The sequence below is a fragment of the Myotis yumanensis genome, unplaced genomic scaffold (assembly GCF_028538775.1).
Source record: "Myotis yumanensis isolate MYYU_CA2020_CCGP unplaced genomic scaffold, mMyoYum1.0.hap1 SCAF_17, whole genome shotgun sequence".
Lineage (NCBI taxonomy): Eukaryota > Metazoa > Chordata > Mammalia > Chiroptera > Vespertilionidae > Myotis > Myotis yumanensis.
The window spans coordinates 14,525,732-14,540,186 of NW_027223768.1; positions in this window are offsets into that span (position 1 = coordinate 14,525,732).

The window sequence follows — 14,455 nt, forward strand, 5'->3', positions numbered from 1 at the left end:
CTGTCCTCTCTATTCCTCCACCTCCCTCCGCTGATTCTTCCTGTCACGAAATGAGCGTGCTCAAGTGTTTCTCACTTAGCCCTTTCCTCACCCCTGTACACCGTTTTGTGATCTGTGTCCACGTCCTCACCCTCTTCCTCATTCCACTCCCTGCGGTCAGCTTCTGTACCCACCCCCGAAACGCTTTCCATGAAGTCACCCTTATCTTCACGGGGCCGTGTCCCGCGGAGACGTGCAGGTCTGATCTTGCAATCCCTTAGCCATTTGACTTTGTTGACCACTAAACTCTGTCCTCCGGCTGGCTTTTTCTTTTAATTAAAACAAAATTTCAATGACAGTTGGCATTTAATATTGTATTAGTTTCAAGTGAACAGCATGTTAGACATTTATGTAACTTACAAAGTGATCACCCCCTCCACGCGTCTCGCACCACCTGGCACGATACCAGTTACATGATTGACTACATTCCTTACGCTGCGCTTTACACCCTATGATGGTTTTGTAACTACCAAGGTGTACTTCTCAATCCCTTCACGTTTTTCACCCAGCCCCTCCCCCCTCCCCCCCAACTGGCAACCATCAATTTGTTCTTTGTATCTATGAGCACCTCTCTCTTTTGTTTGTTCGTTTATTTTGTTTTTATTTTTATTTATTTTTTAATATTTTTTTATTGATTTCAGAGAGGAAGGGAGAGGGAGAGAGAGATAGAAACATCAAAGATGAGAGAGAATCATAGATTGGCTGCCTCCTGCACGCCCCCTACTGGGGAACAAGCCCACAACCCAGGCATGTGCCCTGACTGGGAATCGAACCGTGACCTCCTGGTTCGTAGGTTGATGCTCAACCACTGAGCCACGCCAACTGGGCCATTTGTGTCTCGATTAGAGCATTTAATCCGTTTACATTTCATAGGTATGTAGTTGTTGCCATTTCCTTTTTTTTTTTTTTTTTTTTTTTTTGCTAATCCTTAATTGAGGGTATTTTTCTTTTTAAAAAAAAATATATTTCTTTATTGATTTCAGAGAGGAAGGGAGAGAGAGAGACATCAATGATGAGAGAGAATCATTGATCGGCTGCCTCCTGCACGCCCCCCACTGGGGATGGAGCCCACAACCCAGGCATGTGCCCCTGGCCGGAATCAAACCCAGGACCCCTCAGTCCGCAGCCAACGCTCTATCCACTGAGCCAAACCGGCTGGGGCGAGGGTATTTTTCTATTGATTTTTGGGAAGAGTGGAAGGGCAGGAGGGAGAGAGTAAAAAATACACACATCGATGTAAGAGTGACATATCGATTGGTTACCTCCCACATGCACTCTGACTGGGGCTAGGGACGGGACCTGCAATGCAGGTATGTGCCTTGACCAGAATCGAACTGTGACCTCCTGGTTCATAGGTCAATGTTCAACCACTGAGCGATGCTGGCTGGGCTATTTGAGAAGTTCTTTCTCTCTCCGTCAATTCTAAATAATAGCCTTGCTGGGTAGAGTCATCTTGGTTGTAGGTCCTTGCTTTTCATCACTTTGAGTATTTTGTGCCAGTCCCTTCTGTCCTGGACCACTCTTTTCCAGTGATCATGACCCAGGCAGTGCCATGATAGACATATTTCTGCCCCCAAAGAGTAGCCATTTAGATTGGGACTCAAGACACAAAGAAATTCTTCTGCCAGATAATCCCACATTCCCTGGTCCTGCAGGAGCAGATGGGGAGAGAGCAGGGTGCTCCGGTCAGGCAGGCCAGCCGCTGAGCCTCCTGCTGTGTCGCCTGCTACATGCAAGGGAGGCAGTCGCTGATAAAGCCCCAGGACTATGGACTGTGGTCCCCGCTTGGGAGGGATCAGCGACTAAGAGGTTCCCGCAGCAGCAGCTGAAGGGAGGAGCTGAGTTCTCCCTTATCTTTGTTCTCAGAACAATGTTGGGAGGTGGCACCCCTGTCTCCCCGTTTTGCGGGGGAGAGTGGGTTTGGAGAGCAACAGCCTAAGGTCAGGGACGGGGGAGGCAGGGTAGCTCCATGTCCAGCGAAAGAAAAGGCCGTCTGTTCTTGGCTTCAGCAGCCGTTTCTCTGGGTCTTCAGCATCCTGTCCCGAAGGACTGTCCTGACCCCAGTGGGAGACACTGACCTCCTGTCTGACCTCCCAACACTCCACGGGAAGGTTCCCGCTGCTCAGTGAGCGTTGGGAGCTGCCCTGCAGAGCAGCTGGTAGACAGCTGGGGAGTGTAGCCTTCATCTTTTTCTTGTTTTTAATTTTTATTTATTGGTGGGGTTTTTTGAGAGAAGGGTGGGGGGGGGGGGCAGAAGCAAGAGGGAGAGAGAGAGAGAGAAGGAACACTGATTTGTTGTTCCACTTATTTATGCATGCTTTGGCTGCTTCTTGTGTGTACCCTGCCTGGGGATCCAACTCGCAACCTTAGTGTATCCAGAAGACGCTCTGACCAACTGAGCTACCCGGCCAGGGCCTTCATCTCGGCGTGAGAAAGGGACATCTTTCCACAACATTTCCTTGGGCCCAGAGTCTATAAAACAAACAAACAAATTCCCCGCGATGGGTGGGTCTCCTGAAGAAATGACTGTTTCTGGACCGAGAACGCGGGAGCTCCCTGAGGTGAGGACACCCTGGGGCTGCAGAAATCTTCCCCCGTGCGGTGCGGTGCGGTGCTGTGACTGCAGGACAGGACGAGGCCTGACGCCCTGGGCAGGACCTCTCCTGTCTCCCAGGGCCCAGCAGGACTTGCGTGGCCCAGGTCCTGGCCGGGGGCAGAGAGGATGCCCAGGTTTACTTGAGGGCCTGGAGGAGGGGTGACTGTGGGTGGAAGAAGAAGACCATGTCCTACTACTCAGTCCCTCTGTTTCCCACTCTCTTCTGCCTTCCTGGAGGCTGGACTGTGGCGTTCCTGCAGGAACCTCCTGGGCGCGGGGCTGTTGTGCCAAGGGCTCTGAGTTAGGCACAGGGAAAGAGTCCCGAGGCTCTGATTTCCACGCCGCCCATGGCCTACTGCCCAGGATTTGCAGGCCAGGCCCGCTGGAGCGCCATCAGGGAGGGTGGCCAACGCTGGAGGGCAGCCAACACTGCCCAGGCTCCCTGCCGCCCGCCCTGTGGGAGGAAGGCCGGTGGCTGGCCCTGCTGGGAAGTGGCTTCTACAGAACCTGAGAGAACTACGGGGTGGGGGGTGGGGGGGTGGGGGGGGGCGGATGCAGGAGAGTGGGGAGGGCCTCACTGGAAGGAAGGGGGCGTTTCTCAAAATGCAGAAAGCCTGTTCTGTGGAGATATAAAGGGTATGGGAAGAATATGGGAGACCTCAGCCTTCTCCAGGTCGAACCCCACACCTAGAAGAGGGCCAGCCTTGACCCCGCCTTGGAGCCAGCGTGGTGAAACGCCAACTCGTCTCACCAGATTTTCTGCAGAATCTCAGCTAGTGGTTCTTAGTCCCCGTGAACGCTATGCAATAAAATGATCCTGTGCGTCCACCAAATGCACGCAGGCAAAAGGGTGCTCCGGCCATCCATCCAGGGTGCCTTAGGATGGGTCCCAGGGCAAGTAAGAAGTGGAGGCCCGCGTAGCACGTGCCTAGTACTGAGGCAGGCGTTCTGGGTCAGGTTAACAGACTGAAAATATGTCCTGTCCCCCTACTTGACAGCGGTATCTTCAAACAGCTTAGAAGGCCAAGTTTGGATTTAGAACTCGCCACCCATAGCTCCCCAGCCCTCAGCCCGCCCTCTTCTTCCCCCTTTTCTCCCCTCTCCCTCGTCTGCACTGTGAGGGACAAGTGGGCACCCAGCTCCACCCCCACCCGGGGGCAGCTCCTGGCACCTGTGGGGGCCCAGGGTGCACCATCAGGGAGGGGCTGCTCACCTGAGGACGCCTGAGGCAGAGGCTGCAGGCCCTGGAAGCGGGCTTGCGTTAGCTGGGCAGAAAATGCCAGAGTCTGAAACACTGCTTCTGCTGAATGACCAGCTTTTTTTTTGTTTGTTTGTTTGTTTAATCCTCACCTGAGGATATATATATATTTTTAATATATTTTTATTAATTTCAGAGAAGAAAGAGGAAGAGAGAGATAGAAACATTAATGATGAGAGAGAATCATTGATTGACTGCCTCCTGCACGTCCCCCTACTGGGAATCGAGTCCAAACCCAGGTATGTGCCCTGACTGGGAATCGAACAGTGACCTCCTGGTTCATAGGTCAACGCTTAACCACTGAACCATGCTGGCCGGGCTAAGGATATTTTTTCCATTGCTTTTCAGAGAGAGTAGAAGGGAGGAAAGGAGAGGGAGAGAGTAACCTTTCTTACCTAAGAGTCTGAGAGTGGCAGAAGACTTTTGGAACACAGACCCTTGAACTGTGAGGCATTCTAGCACAATTCATCAAGAAGTCCAAAGTTGCTTATGCCATACCATGATACCAGGCCTCCATTGGGTGTGGCCAAGGATAGACAAGTGAATAAAAGGCATAAAACATATTCATACATGAGAAAATCTGTCTATAACAGAAATGCTTGACTGTTAAATAGTTACTTATCCAATGAAGTAGAGGCTCTCGAGAATGTAAGACACCGAGTCCTATGAAGGGGCTGCTGGCCTTTCTCGCCTTGTCCCAGCTGGAGCTGCTCTGGGTCACGTGTCAGCCGCAGCGGATTACTCATTCTGTATCTATCGCCTCTCGACTCTGGTTGTGTAAGTGTGGGCTCTAATTACCGGGTGCCCTCCCCGGGAATCCAACCGTAGCCTGGTTCATAGTCAACGCTCAATCACTGAGCCACACTGGCCGGGCTCATGTGCTGTTTTTGCCATTTGTATATCTTTTCGTGAAATATTTAATTTTTGTCCTTTTTCTGGTCTTTTTATTTTTAGTTGTAAGAGTTCTTTATGTATTCTGGATACTGGACCTTTATCAGATATATGATTTATAAATATTTTCTCCCATGTGTGACTTGTCATTTCACTCTTTTTTTTTTTTTTTTAATATATCTGTATTGATTTCAGAGAGGAAGGGAGAGGGAGAGAGAGATAGAAACATCAATGATGAGAGAGAATCATTGATTGGCTGCCTCCTGCACACCTCCCACTGGGGATCGAGCCCACAACCTGGGCATATGCCCTTGGCCGGAATCAGACCTGGGACCTTTCAGTCTGCAGGCTGACGCTCTATCCACTGAGCCAAACTGGCTAGGGCTCATGTCACTCTTGATGGTGTCCTTATGAAGTCCAACTTGTTAATTTTTTCTTTCGTTGCTTGGGCTAGGTGCCATAATTAAGAAAGTATTGCCCAATCCAAGGCCATGTAGGTTTACCCCTGTGTTTTCTTCTAATAATTTTTATAGTTTTAGCTCTGAAATTTAGGTCTTTGCTCTATTTTTCAGTTAATTTTTGTGTGCAACGGGAGATAAGGATCTAACTTCATTCTTGTTACATGTGGATATCCAGTTGTGTTCTTAACAATTTTTGAGAGTATAAAGGGGTCTTTCTTTCTTGTTTTTAGTCCTCAACTGAGGATATTTTTTCCATTGATTTTTTATCTTTTTAAAAAATATTTTTATTGATTTTAGAGAGAGAGAGAGAAAGGGAGAAGGAGGGAGAGAGAAACATCCATTGGCTGCGTCCTGCAAGCCCCCTACTAGGATCCATTGATTTTTAGAGAGAGTGGAAGGGAGGGAGGGAGGGGGAGAGAAAGAGAAAGAAACATCAATGTGAGAGAGACACATCTATTGGTTGCCTCCTGCATGTGCCCTAACTGGGGCCAGGGATTGAACCTGCAACCCTTCAGTGTGTGAGTCAATGCTCTAACCAGTTAGCAACACTGGCCAGGGCTATAAAGGGGTCGTTCAATCAAAAAGTTTAAGAATTGTTGCTGTAGGGAAGTCAATAAAAATAGTAGAATAATGTATAACTAAGAATTAAATAGAGGAGGAAATGAAAAAATAAATTAATACAAAGAAGTCAGAGTGACAGAAGGAAAAAATAGAAATGATGAGATAAATATAAAACAAGTGATAAGATGGCAAGAAGTAAATGCAAGTATATCAGTAATTCAATTTAAATATAAAGAACAAAATGACCTAATTAAAAGACAAAGACTGCTGAAATTCATAAAAGATAAAACTCAATTGGCCCTGGCCGGTGGCCCAGTGGTCAGAGCGTGGGCTAGTGCACAGAAGGCCCCTGCTGTCCATACCTGGGAACGTCCCAGGGCAGAGGATAGGGCGGAGACAGGTGATGGAGGAGCAGACGGGAAATGTCTAACCTGAGAAACAAAATGCTGATTGGAAGTTCTGCCTTTGGGTAGGGCTGTTTGCTGGGAAAATCCCCAAATATCTGGATCTTTAGGTCTCTCCTCTAGGGCTAGTCAGATTTCCCAGCGAAAAATAGACCAATCTCCTTCCAGGAGGAAAAAGATCTGGGATCTGGCCACCGGTGACCTGACTGCAGGCCTCAGGGGGGAGCATGAAGCAGACACACAGCCAGTCCTCTGTTTTAGAAACCACACCCACGCTCTCAAATGGGCATGGTGACCTCCAGTGAATGCAGACTATCTGGAGAGGGCTTCAGGGAAAGAGGGAGAAAAGGCCTGGCCAGGGTGTGAAGTGTCTTGAGTGGATTATACTTCGCTCTACAGGCCATGGGTTTGGGGTGGGAGCTGACAACTCAGGTCTGGCTGTAGAGACGATTGGCAGGTTTATTATCCATTTAGGTCTCAGTGTTCTCTTGCTTCCTATGTGATGACTCAAAAGGGTGTGTGGGAGCAAGCAGTGAACTATGCAGGGCTGTGCTGTGCTGTGTTATTTTTCAAACGCAGCCGGAATTTTCCTGTTTTTATGTCTCTGCTCATGTTGTTGCTTCTGTTTGGAATTTTCTCTATCTTCTCCCTCATCTCTCCAACCCTTCCACCCCTGTCTTTAAGGTCCAGCTCAGTGTCCACTCCACTATGAACCCGCTGCCCTCAAACCGAATAGGAATTGCCAAACTTTCAAACCTTTAATGATGGTCATTTTTTTTTCTCACTGCCTGTCTATAGTAGTCAAGGTTCTCCAGAGAAACAGAACCAATAGGTCTATCTATATGAATGGATGTGTATATTCTATATATGTACATAATCAGTCTCTTTACATATATGTTTATTATATTACTAGAGGCCTGATGCATGAAATTCATGCAAGTGGCTCGGCCCTCGCAGCCTTAGCCGGCCCTCACAGCCCCTCACAGCCTCAGCTGGCCCTCACAGCCCTGGCTTCATCCGGAAGGTCATCTGGAAGACTGTTCTGCTGTTCAGTCTAATTAGCATATTGGCTCTTTATTATGTAGGATGTATTATAATATATAATAGAGATGTATTATAAGGAATTGGCTCATGTGATCATGGGGGCTGTCAAACCCCAAGCTCTGCAGGGTGAGTAGGCAAGCTGGAGGCCCAGGAGAGTCCATGGTGTAATTCTGCGCAAATCTGAGGGCCCGAGAACCAGGGCACCCAAGGGTGTAGCTCCAGTCTGAAGACCTGCAGGCTGGAGCCCCAGGAAGAGCTGATGCTTCGAGTCCAAAGGCAGGAAAAAGTTCACTCGAAGGCCATCAGGCAGCTCTCTTACTATTATGAATAATGCTGCTTGCACACAGGTGTGCAAATGTCTGTCAGTCCCTGTTTTCAATTATTCTTTTTATTTAGTGGGTTTTTAGAGAGAGAAGAAGGGAGAGGGAGAGAGAAAGAAACATCTGTGTGAGCGTGGAACATCGATTGGCTACCTCCTGCATGCCCCCTAGAGGGCTGGAGCCCGAAACCGGTGCTGCTTTAAACATTTGCGTGCGAGTGTTTGCGTACAAGTGTTCATTTCTCTTGAAATCCCTGGGTCATATGGTAACTCTATGTTTAATCGTTTGAGGAACTTCCAGAATATTTTCCAAAGTGGCTGCACCAGCCGGCATTCTCACCAGCAGTGTATGAGGGCTCTGATTTCCTCACATTCTTGCCAATACTTATTATTATCTGACTTTAAATTCTAGCACACTCCAAAGCTTCACATCTCTATGCTGTACGGCTTCACACTCACTACAATTATGTTTAACATGATCCATTTTATGGGCCAGAAAAGGGTATGCTATACCTAGGAAAGAGATGCATGAAAATGGTCAACATAAAGAAGGTTTTGCCGAAACCGGTTTGGCTCAGTGGATAGAGCGTCGGCCTGCGGACTGAAGGGTCCCGGGTTCTATTCCGGTCAAGGGCATGTACCTGGGTTGCGGGCACATCCCCAGTGGGAGATGTGCAGGAGGCAGCTGATCGATGTTTCTCTCTCATCGATGTTTCTAACTCTCTATCTCTCTCCCTTCCTCTCTGTAAAAAATCAATAAAATATATTTAAAAAATAAAAATAAAAAAAATAAATGATTCTCTCTCATCATTGATGTTTCTCTCGCTATCCTTTAAAAAAAAAAAAAAAGAAAAGAAGGTTTTTCCCTTGGAGGGAAATTTCAGGTAACAGAAAAAAAAAAAAAAGAAGATTATAAGTAACATCTACTTTCTGCTCTACCCCATGGGATGGGTGAGGTTCCCACACATACAGATGATTATTACCTGGCTGACATTCACTGAGCCCTCACCGGGGGCGAGACTGCGCTAAGGACTTGAGATAGTTTTCTCAGTGAACCTTCACAGGAACCCTGGGCAGTAGAAACTCTTACTATTCCCGTTTTACAGAAAAGGAAAAGGATATTTAGAGAAATGGGTTTTAGAACTTGTCCATTTGAAATGAGGCCGTTTGGCCCAGCAATCTGCCTAGACAGGTCTGTCCACTCTCCTATGGCTATGCATAGAGGACTGCTTGCTAGAGAGCCAGCTGGTGGAGGCGAACGGAGCCAATGGTCAGTGATGTGAAGGGTAGTTATTAGTCAGCCCTCAGTCTGCCAACAGCCGGCGTGTAACCAGCCTCTACGGGGAAGTGCAAGAACAGACGTGTGGAGTCCAAGTTTAGAATATTTTCCAGGAAAGGTGAAATGGCAGATGAGAGATGACTGTTGACAGCAGGAGCAAACCTGGCTGGAACTGTTAAGTCAACTGGCAAATTGTTCTTTAATCAGGACACAGTTAAACCCGGGAGCTAGAAGGGGCCTCAGAGAGCAGCTAATGAACAAATTCTATTGCAACCTGTTCGTTTTATGGGTGATATAGTGCGCTATAACTAAAAAACATATTCAGATGGACTCTTCTCTCTAGAGGATATATTTTGGGAAATTTTTTAAATTTACATTTATTTAACAAGCACTCATAAGGACTTACCATGTGTTGGGTATGTTATAAACATTTTACATATGTTAGCTCATTTAATTCTCATAAGAATTCCATGAAAGTGTCTTTATTTTCCCTATTTTACAGATGGAAAAGGAATTTTTAGGGGTGAAAAAGACAGGTTTTGCCGAAACCGGTTTGGCTCAGTGGATAGAGCGTCGGCCTGCGGACTGAAGGGTCCCAGGTTCGATTCCGGTCAAGGGCATGTACCTGGGTTGCGGGCACATCCCCAGTAGGAGATGTGCAGGAGGCAGCTGATCGATGTTTCTCTCTCATCGATGTTTCTAACTCTCTATCTCTCTCCCTTCCTCTCTGTAAAAAATCAATAAAATAAAAAAAAAAAAGACAGGTTATAGGAAATTTTAAAAAGTTTAGAAATCAAGGGGCCTATGGAAGAAGCACAGGGCTGCAGGCAGCAGAAGGTATATTTCCATAGAATAGGGGGGGCTGGAAAGCTGAAACAGGTACATTTCCATAGACTGAGGGAGCTGGGAACAGCAAAAGGTCTAAATTTACAAAATAAAGAGAAGGAAGCCCTTGGAGAAGAAGAAAGCCCAAAGGGAATAGAAAAACAATAAGGAAGGAGGGGAGAACCTCATGTCCCATGTGAGGTTCGACCTTTGAGCTCAGGAGTTACCATAGTAACCAGTCCAAGGGAATAGTGACCAATCAGAGGGGATATCAAGCACCAAAATCTACAGCCTTTATAAGCCGTAGGGAAAAGGAACTCAGTGGGACCCTTTCCCCCTCTCCACGTGGGAGTCTGTACTTGTTCTTTAATAAGAACCAGGACACCTTTGCTATTCCATCTTCTGTCCATGGACTCATTCTAAGTCTCCGACAGACAAAGAGCCTGGGTTCCAGTCCAAAAATTCCGTTTCACAGGGGGAGACACCGAAGCCCAGCGATGTTAAATTAGTGGTAGAACTGAAACTCCCAGACAGTCTGGCTCCGGAGTCTGTGCACATAGAACTATACTGTGTATTGCATTTTTAAAAGTCCACTTTCTAAAAGAATTTCATGTTATATCCTTTAATATGTATATAATTTCATGTTATATCCTTTAATATATAACAATGTATCTATTTTGCATATCATGATTTATGTTCCTAGCTTGTTTAATCTTATAATTGTGATGCTTTTTAAAAAAAATGTGGAAAAATATACATAATGTAAAATTTACCATTTGACCATTTATAAGAGTACAGTTCAGTAGTGATAAGCATATTTACGTTGTTGTACTCCAGTGCAACCATTACATTATATCCATCATCTGGCAAAACTGAAATTCCATACCTATTCAACCATGACACCCATTCCTGTCTTCTCCCAGCCTCTGGCAACCACTATTCTACTATCTGTCTTTATGAGTTTTGACTACTTTTTTTTTTTTTTTTTTGGTTTTGTTTTGTTTAAATATATTTTCATTGATTTCAAAGAGGAAGGGAGAGGGGGAGAGAGAGAGAGAGAGAGAAAAACATCAATGATGAGAGAGAGTCATTGATCGGCTGTCTCCTTCACACTCCCTGCTGGCGATTGAGCCCGAAACCCAGGCATGTGTCCTTGACCGGGAATCCGACCATGACCTCGAATCCGACCATGACCTCCTGGTTCATAGGTCGATGCTCAACCACTGAGCCACACTGGCCAGGCTACTCTGGGTTTTGCATATAAGTAGAATTATACAATAGTCTTTTTGTGTCTGGCTTATTTCACTTAGCCCAATGTCTTTAAGGATCATTCATGCTGTAGTGTGTGCCAGGATTGCCTCCTTTTTTAAGGCTGAGTCATTTCATATATATATATACCACATTTTGTTTATTCATTCACCCATAGGTGGGAACTTGGGTTGCTGCCAGCTTTGGGCTGTTATGTGTACTACTACTATTGCTACAGGGCACTAAATGGGTCCCGGCCATCTGTCACTACTTGAGCCAAATTAAGCAGAGACAAGGTTGAATCGTATATGAGTGTTTATTCTGGCAGTATGGAGAGAGCAGCAGGTCATCTGGTAAATTCTGCGCTAACACCTCCTACTAGCCGGCTGATTATATAGAGAGAAGGATGGAAGCTGCCTGCCGGGGTGGGGTGGGGTGGTCAGGATAATGGCTGCAGAGTCTGCGGTCTGTGTGTCTCCTTCCAGGATCCTGAAGCCCCATAACAAGGTAGTTCCTTTTCAGTGGTGTTGAAACTCAGCTCGGAAGGGTCCTGGGAGACGAGAATGGTCAGCATTCCTGAGCTGAGGCGAACCCTGGAGGGGGTCAGGGTCCAGGCACAGCAAACAAATCAAAGCATGTCCTGTCCTTTGTCTGTTCACAACGTGTATTTTCTTTTCTGAGCAAGGGACCCACCCGGATGGGCCCCAAGGCGTCTCTTATCTTTTTACAGCTCTGTTTTTCTTCTTGCTGCACATCCTCACTTCCCGGGGTCTGTAAGAAAACCTCTTATCTGCAGCTAGTAATCATTAAACAACCGTGGTCCTAATCCCTTCCCACTACGAACAGGGGTGTACACATATCTGTTTGAGTTCCTGCTTTCTTTTTAATTTTTATTTATCTTTAGATATATTTCACTTGATTTCAGAGAGGAAGGGAGAGGGAGAGATAGAAACATCAATGATGAGAATCCTGCAGGCCCCTCCCCGCCCCCAACTAGGGGTTGAGCCCACAATCCAGGCATATGCCCTGACCCGAATCGAACCATGACCTTCTGGTTCATAGGCTGAGCCACGCTGGCTGGGCTGAGTTCCTGCTTTCAATTTTTTGTATATATACCCAGAAAAGGAGTTGTTAGATCATATGGTAATTCTACATTTAATTCTAGTTGTGCTTTTAAACAGTTATGAAGTCATAACACTATCAATATTATAAGGAGAGGAGGGATTTTATAACCGCTTTCTGAAAACGGGGCTAAAAATCCCTTCTCTGGGGGTGAACTCAGCTGGTGATGTGACGGGGAAATGGAACAGAAAATGTACCGAACTCCGCTGCAGGCGGTGAACGGGCAGCCTGACTGCGGTCCTGCCGGAGCTGTGACCGTGGAGAAGTCTCCCCAGGCAGGCGGTTGCTGGCCCTGGCTGGGTCTTGATTCTGTGGGGGTGTCAGTGGTCTAGGCCACTGAGTTCTGCCCATCAGAGGGGCCCCCTTATTATATCTCAGTTGGGCCACAGACTGTCTACCTCAGTGGTTCTCAACCTTCCTCATGCCGCGACCCTTTAATACAGTTCCTCATGTTGTGGTGACCCCCAACCACAAAATTATTTTCCTTGCTACTTCATAACTGTAATTTTGCTACTGTTATGAATCATCATGTAAATATCTGATATGCAGGATGTATTTAGGCGACCCCTGTGAAAGGGTCGTTCGACCGCCAAAGGGGTCGCGACCCACAGGTTGAGAACTGCTGGACCTCCTCTCGGGCTGTTGAGAAAGGGGAGGGGAAGGTTTCAGGGAATAAAGAGCACCTTCCAGTAATTATTGATAAGCCAGGGCCAGAGGCCAAGGGAGAGATAGCAAGGCAGCCCACCCCCATGCACGTTTTAGGATTATCATCGCCCCTAAAAGGCGGAGAGAGAACAAAGGGCATTGTTTTAAAATCTCCTGGTTACTAATAACTCTCACACATCAGCCCACGCCTGAGGGTGGGCGCAGGGTAGGAATGGAAAAGAAATGGCTCTTGAGTCCGGCTATCTGGGATCTTGACTTCCTGTCATTACTTGCCCCCGTCATCTTGGGCAAATCACCTTTGGAGGCTGGAGGGCGGAGCAGCAGAGGATACATAAGTACCTTTTGGATTCCCAACAACCTATGAATTTATTCTAAGGCTTCCAGTTGACCTTCTGATTGTGGAAACTTTAAGAAGCTTAATCTCTTCAGGTCAAAGGTGGGAGAGGACTTCCTTGCTGGGAAGGATCTGACTGGAGCTGAGCCTGTCGGAGCTTCCCCCTCTAGGGGTGACCAAAGGCAACTGCAGGAACACACACTGGTTGAAGGGAGAGGTCTGGGAGGCCCCAGAAGGGGGCGTCTGGGAGGCCCCAGAAGGGGGTGTCTGGGAGGCCCCAGAAGGGGGTGTCTGGGAGGCCCCAGAAGGGGGTGTCTGGGAGGCCCCAGAAGGGGGTGTCTGGGAGGTCCAAGAAGGGGGTGTCTGGGAGGCCCAAGAAGGGGGCGTCTGGGAGGCCCAAGAAGGGGGTGTCTGGGAGGTCCAAGAGGGGGGTGTCCCAGATGGCAGGTTCTGCTCCTCGCTCCTCTCCCCTCCTGGCTCACTAATGGGGCAGACAGCTGTCCTGCAGTGTCCTTGGTCCTGTGTCCACCGCACCTTCCCTCAGTGCGGGTTCTGGGCCAGGAGCCAGACCTCAGAGCGCCGCTGACCAGTGGTGCAATCTTGAACAAGCCGCTTTACTTCTCTGAGCCCCGGTGTACTTATCTGAAAATTGGAGCCGACATCTCCCAGCCCCCAGGGCTAAGAAGTTCAAAGGAGATCGTGTCTGAAAGCGCTCCGCAGGCAGCACAGTTCGGGGCAGAGGTGCCCCCTGGAAGTCCTCATTGTTCCTTCTCCTGCGGGGCCGGAATCCCCAGCCCGGCCCGGTTCCTTCTCAGTTCTGTTTGCGGGTGACTCGCTATCCCTGTTCCCATTTGGGGCTCTAGACAAATCGAGACAGGCCCGGATCTTCTCCCCTTGCTGGGCCGAGAAGCCAGACGAGAGACCTAGCTAGTGACCCCAGGATGCAAGCAGGTCAGGCCGCACCGCACAGGTCTGTGTTCTCTCCCTTATCAGTGTTTTCCATAGTAAACACCCGAATGTGGCCTCATGAATTTTGAAACTCCACTTGGTGTTGAGTTCAAGTGGCGTTTGACGGAGGTCAGAGAGACTTTGCTCCAAGTACCCCAGGGGAGGTCACGTCTCCCAGACAAAGGCCCTCGCCCCGTGCCGGGCCCCGCTCAGCAGTGGGGGCAGAGATGAACTTCATGGTGTGGCAGGGAAGACAGGGTGCTGAACAAAGTCCGGAGGGGGTTTGAGGAGGGAGCACAGGGCCCAGCCACCTAATCTGACCTTGTGGCTGAGCGGTGGGATTCCAGCGAAGTAGGGAAGAGACGGGTCCCTTCCTGAAGAAGGCATCCCAGCTGAGTCTTAAGTGTGAGGAGGGTGTAGGACAAACAAGGGGATTTCTGGCAGAAGGAATAGCTTGAAC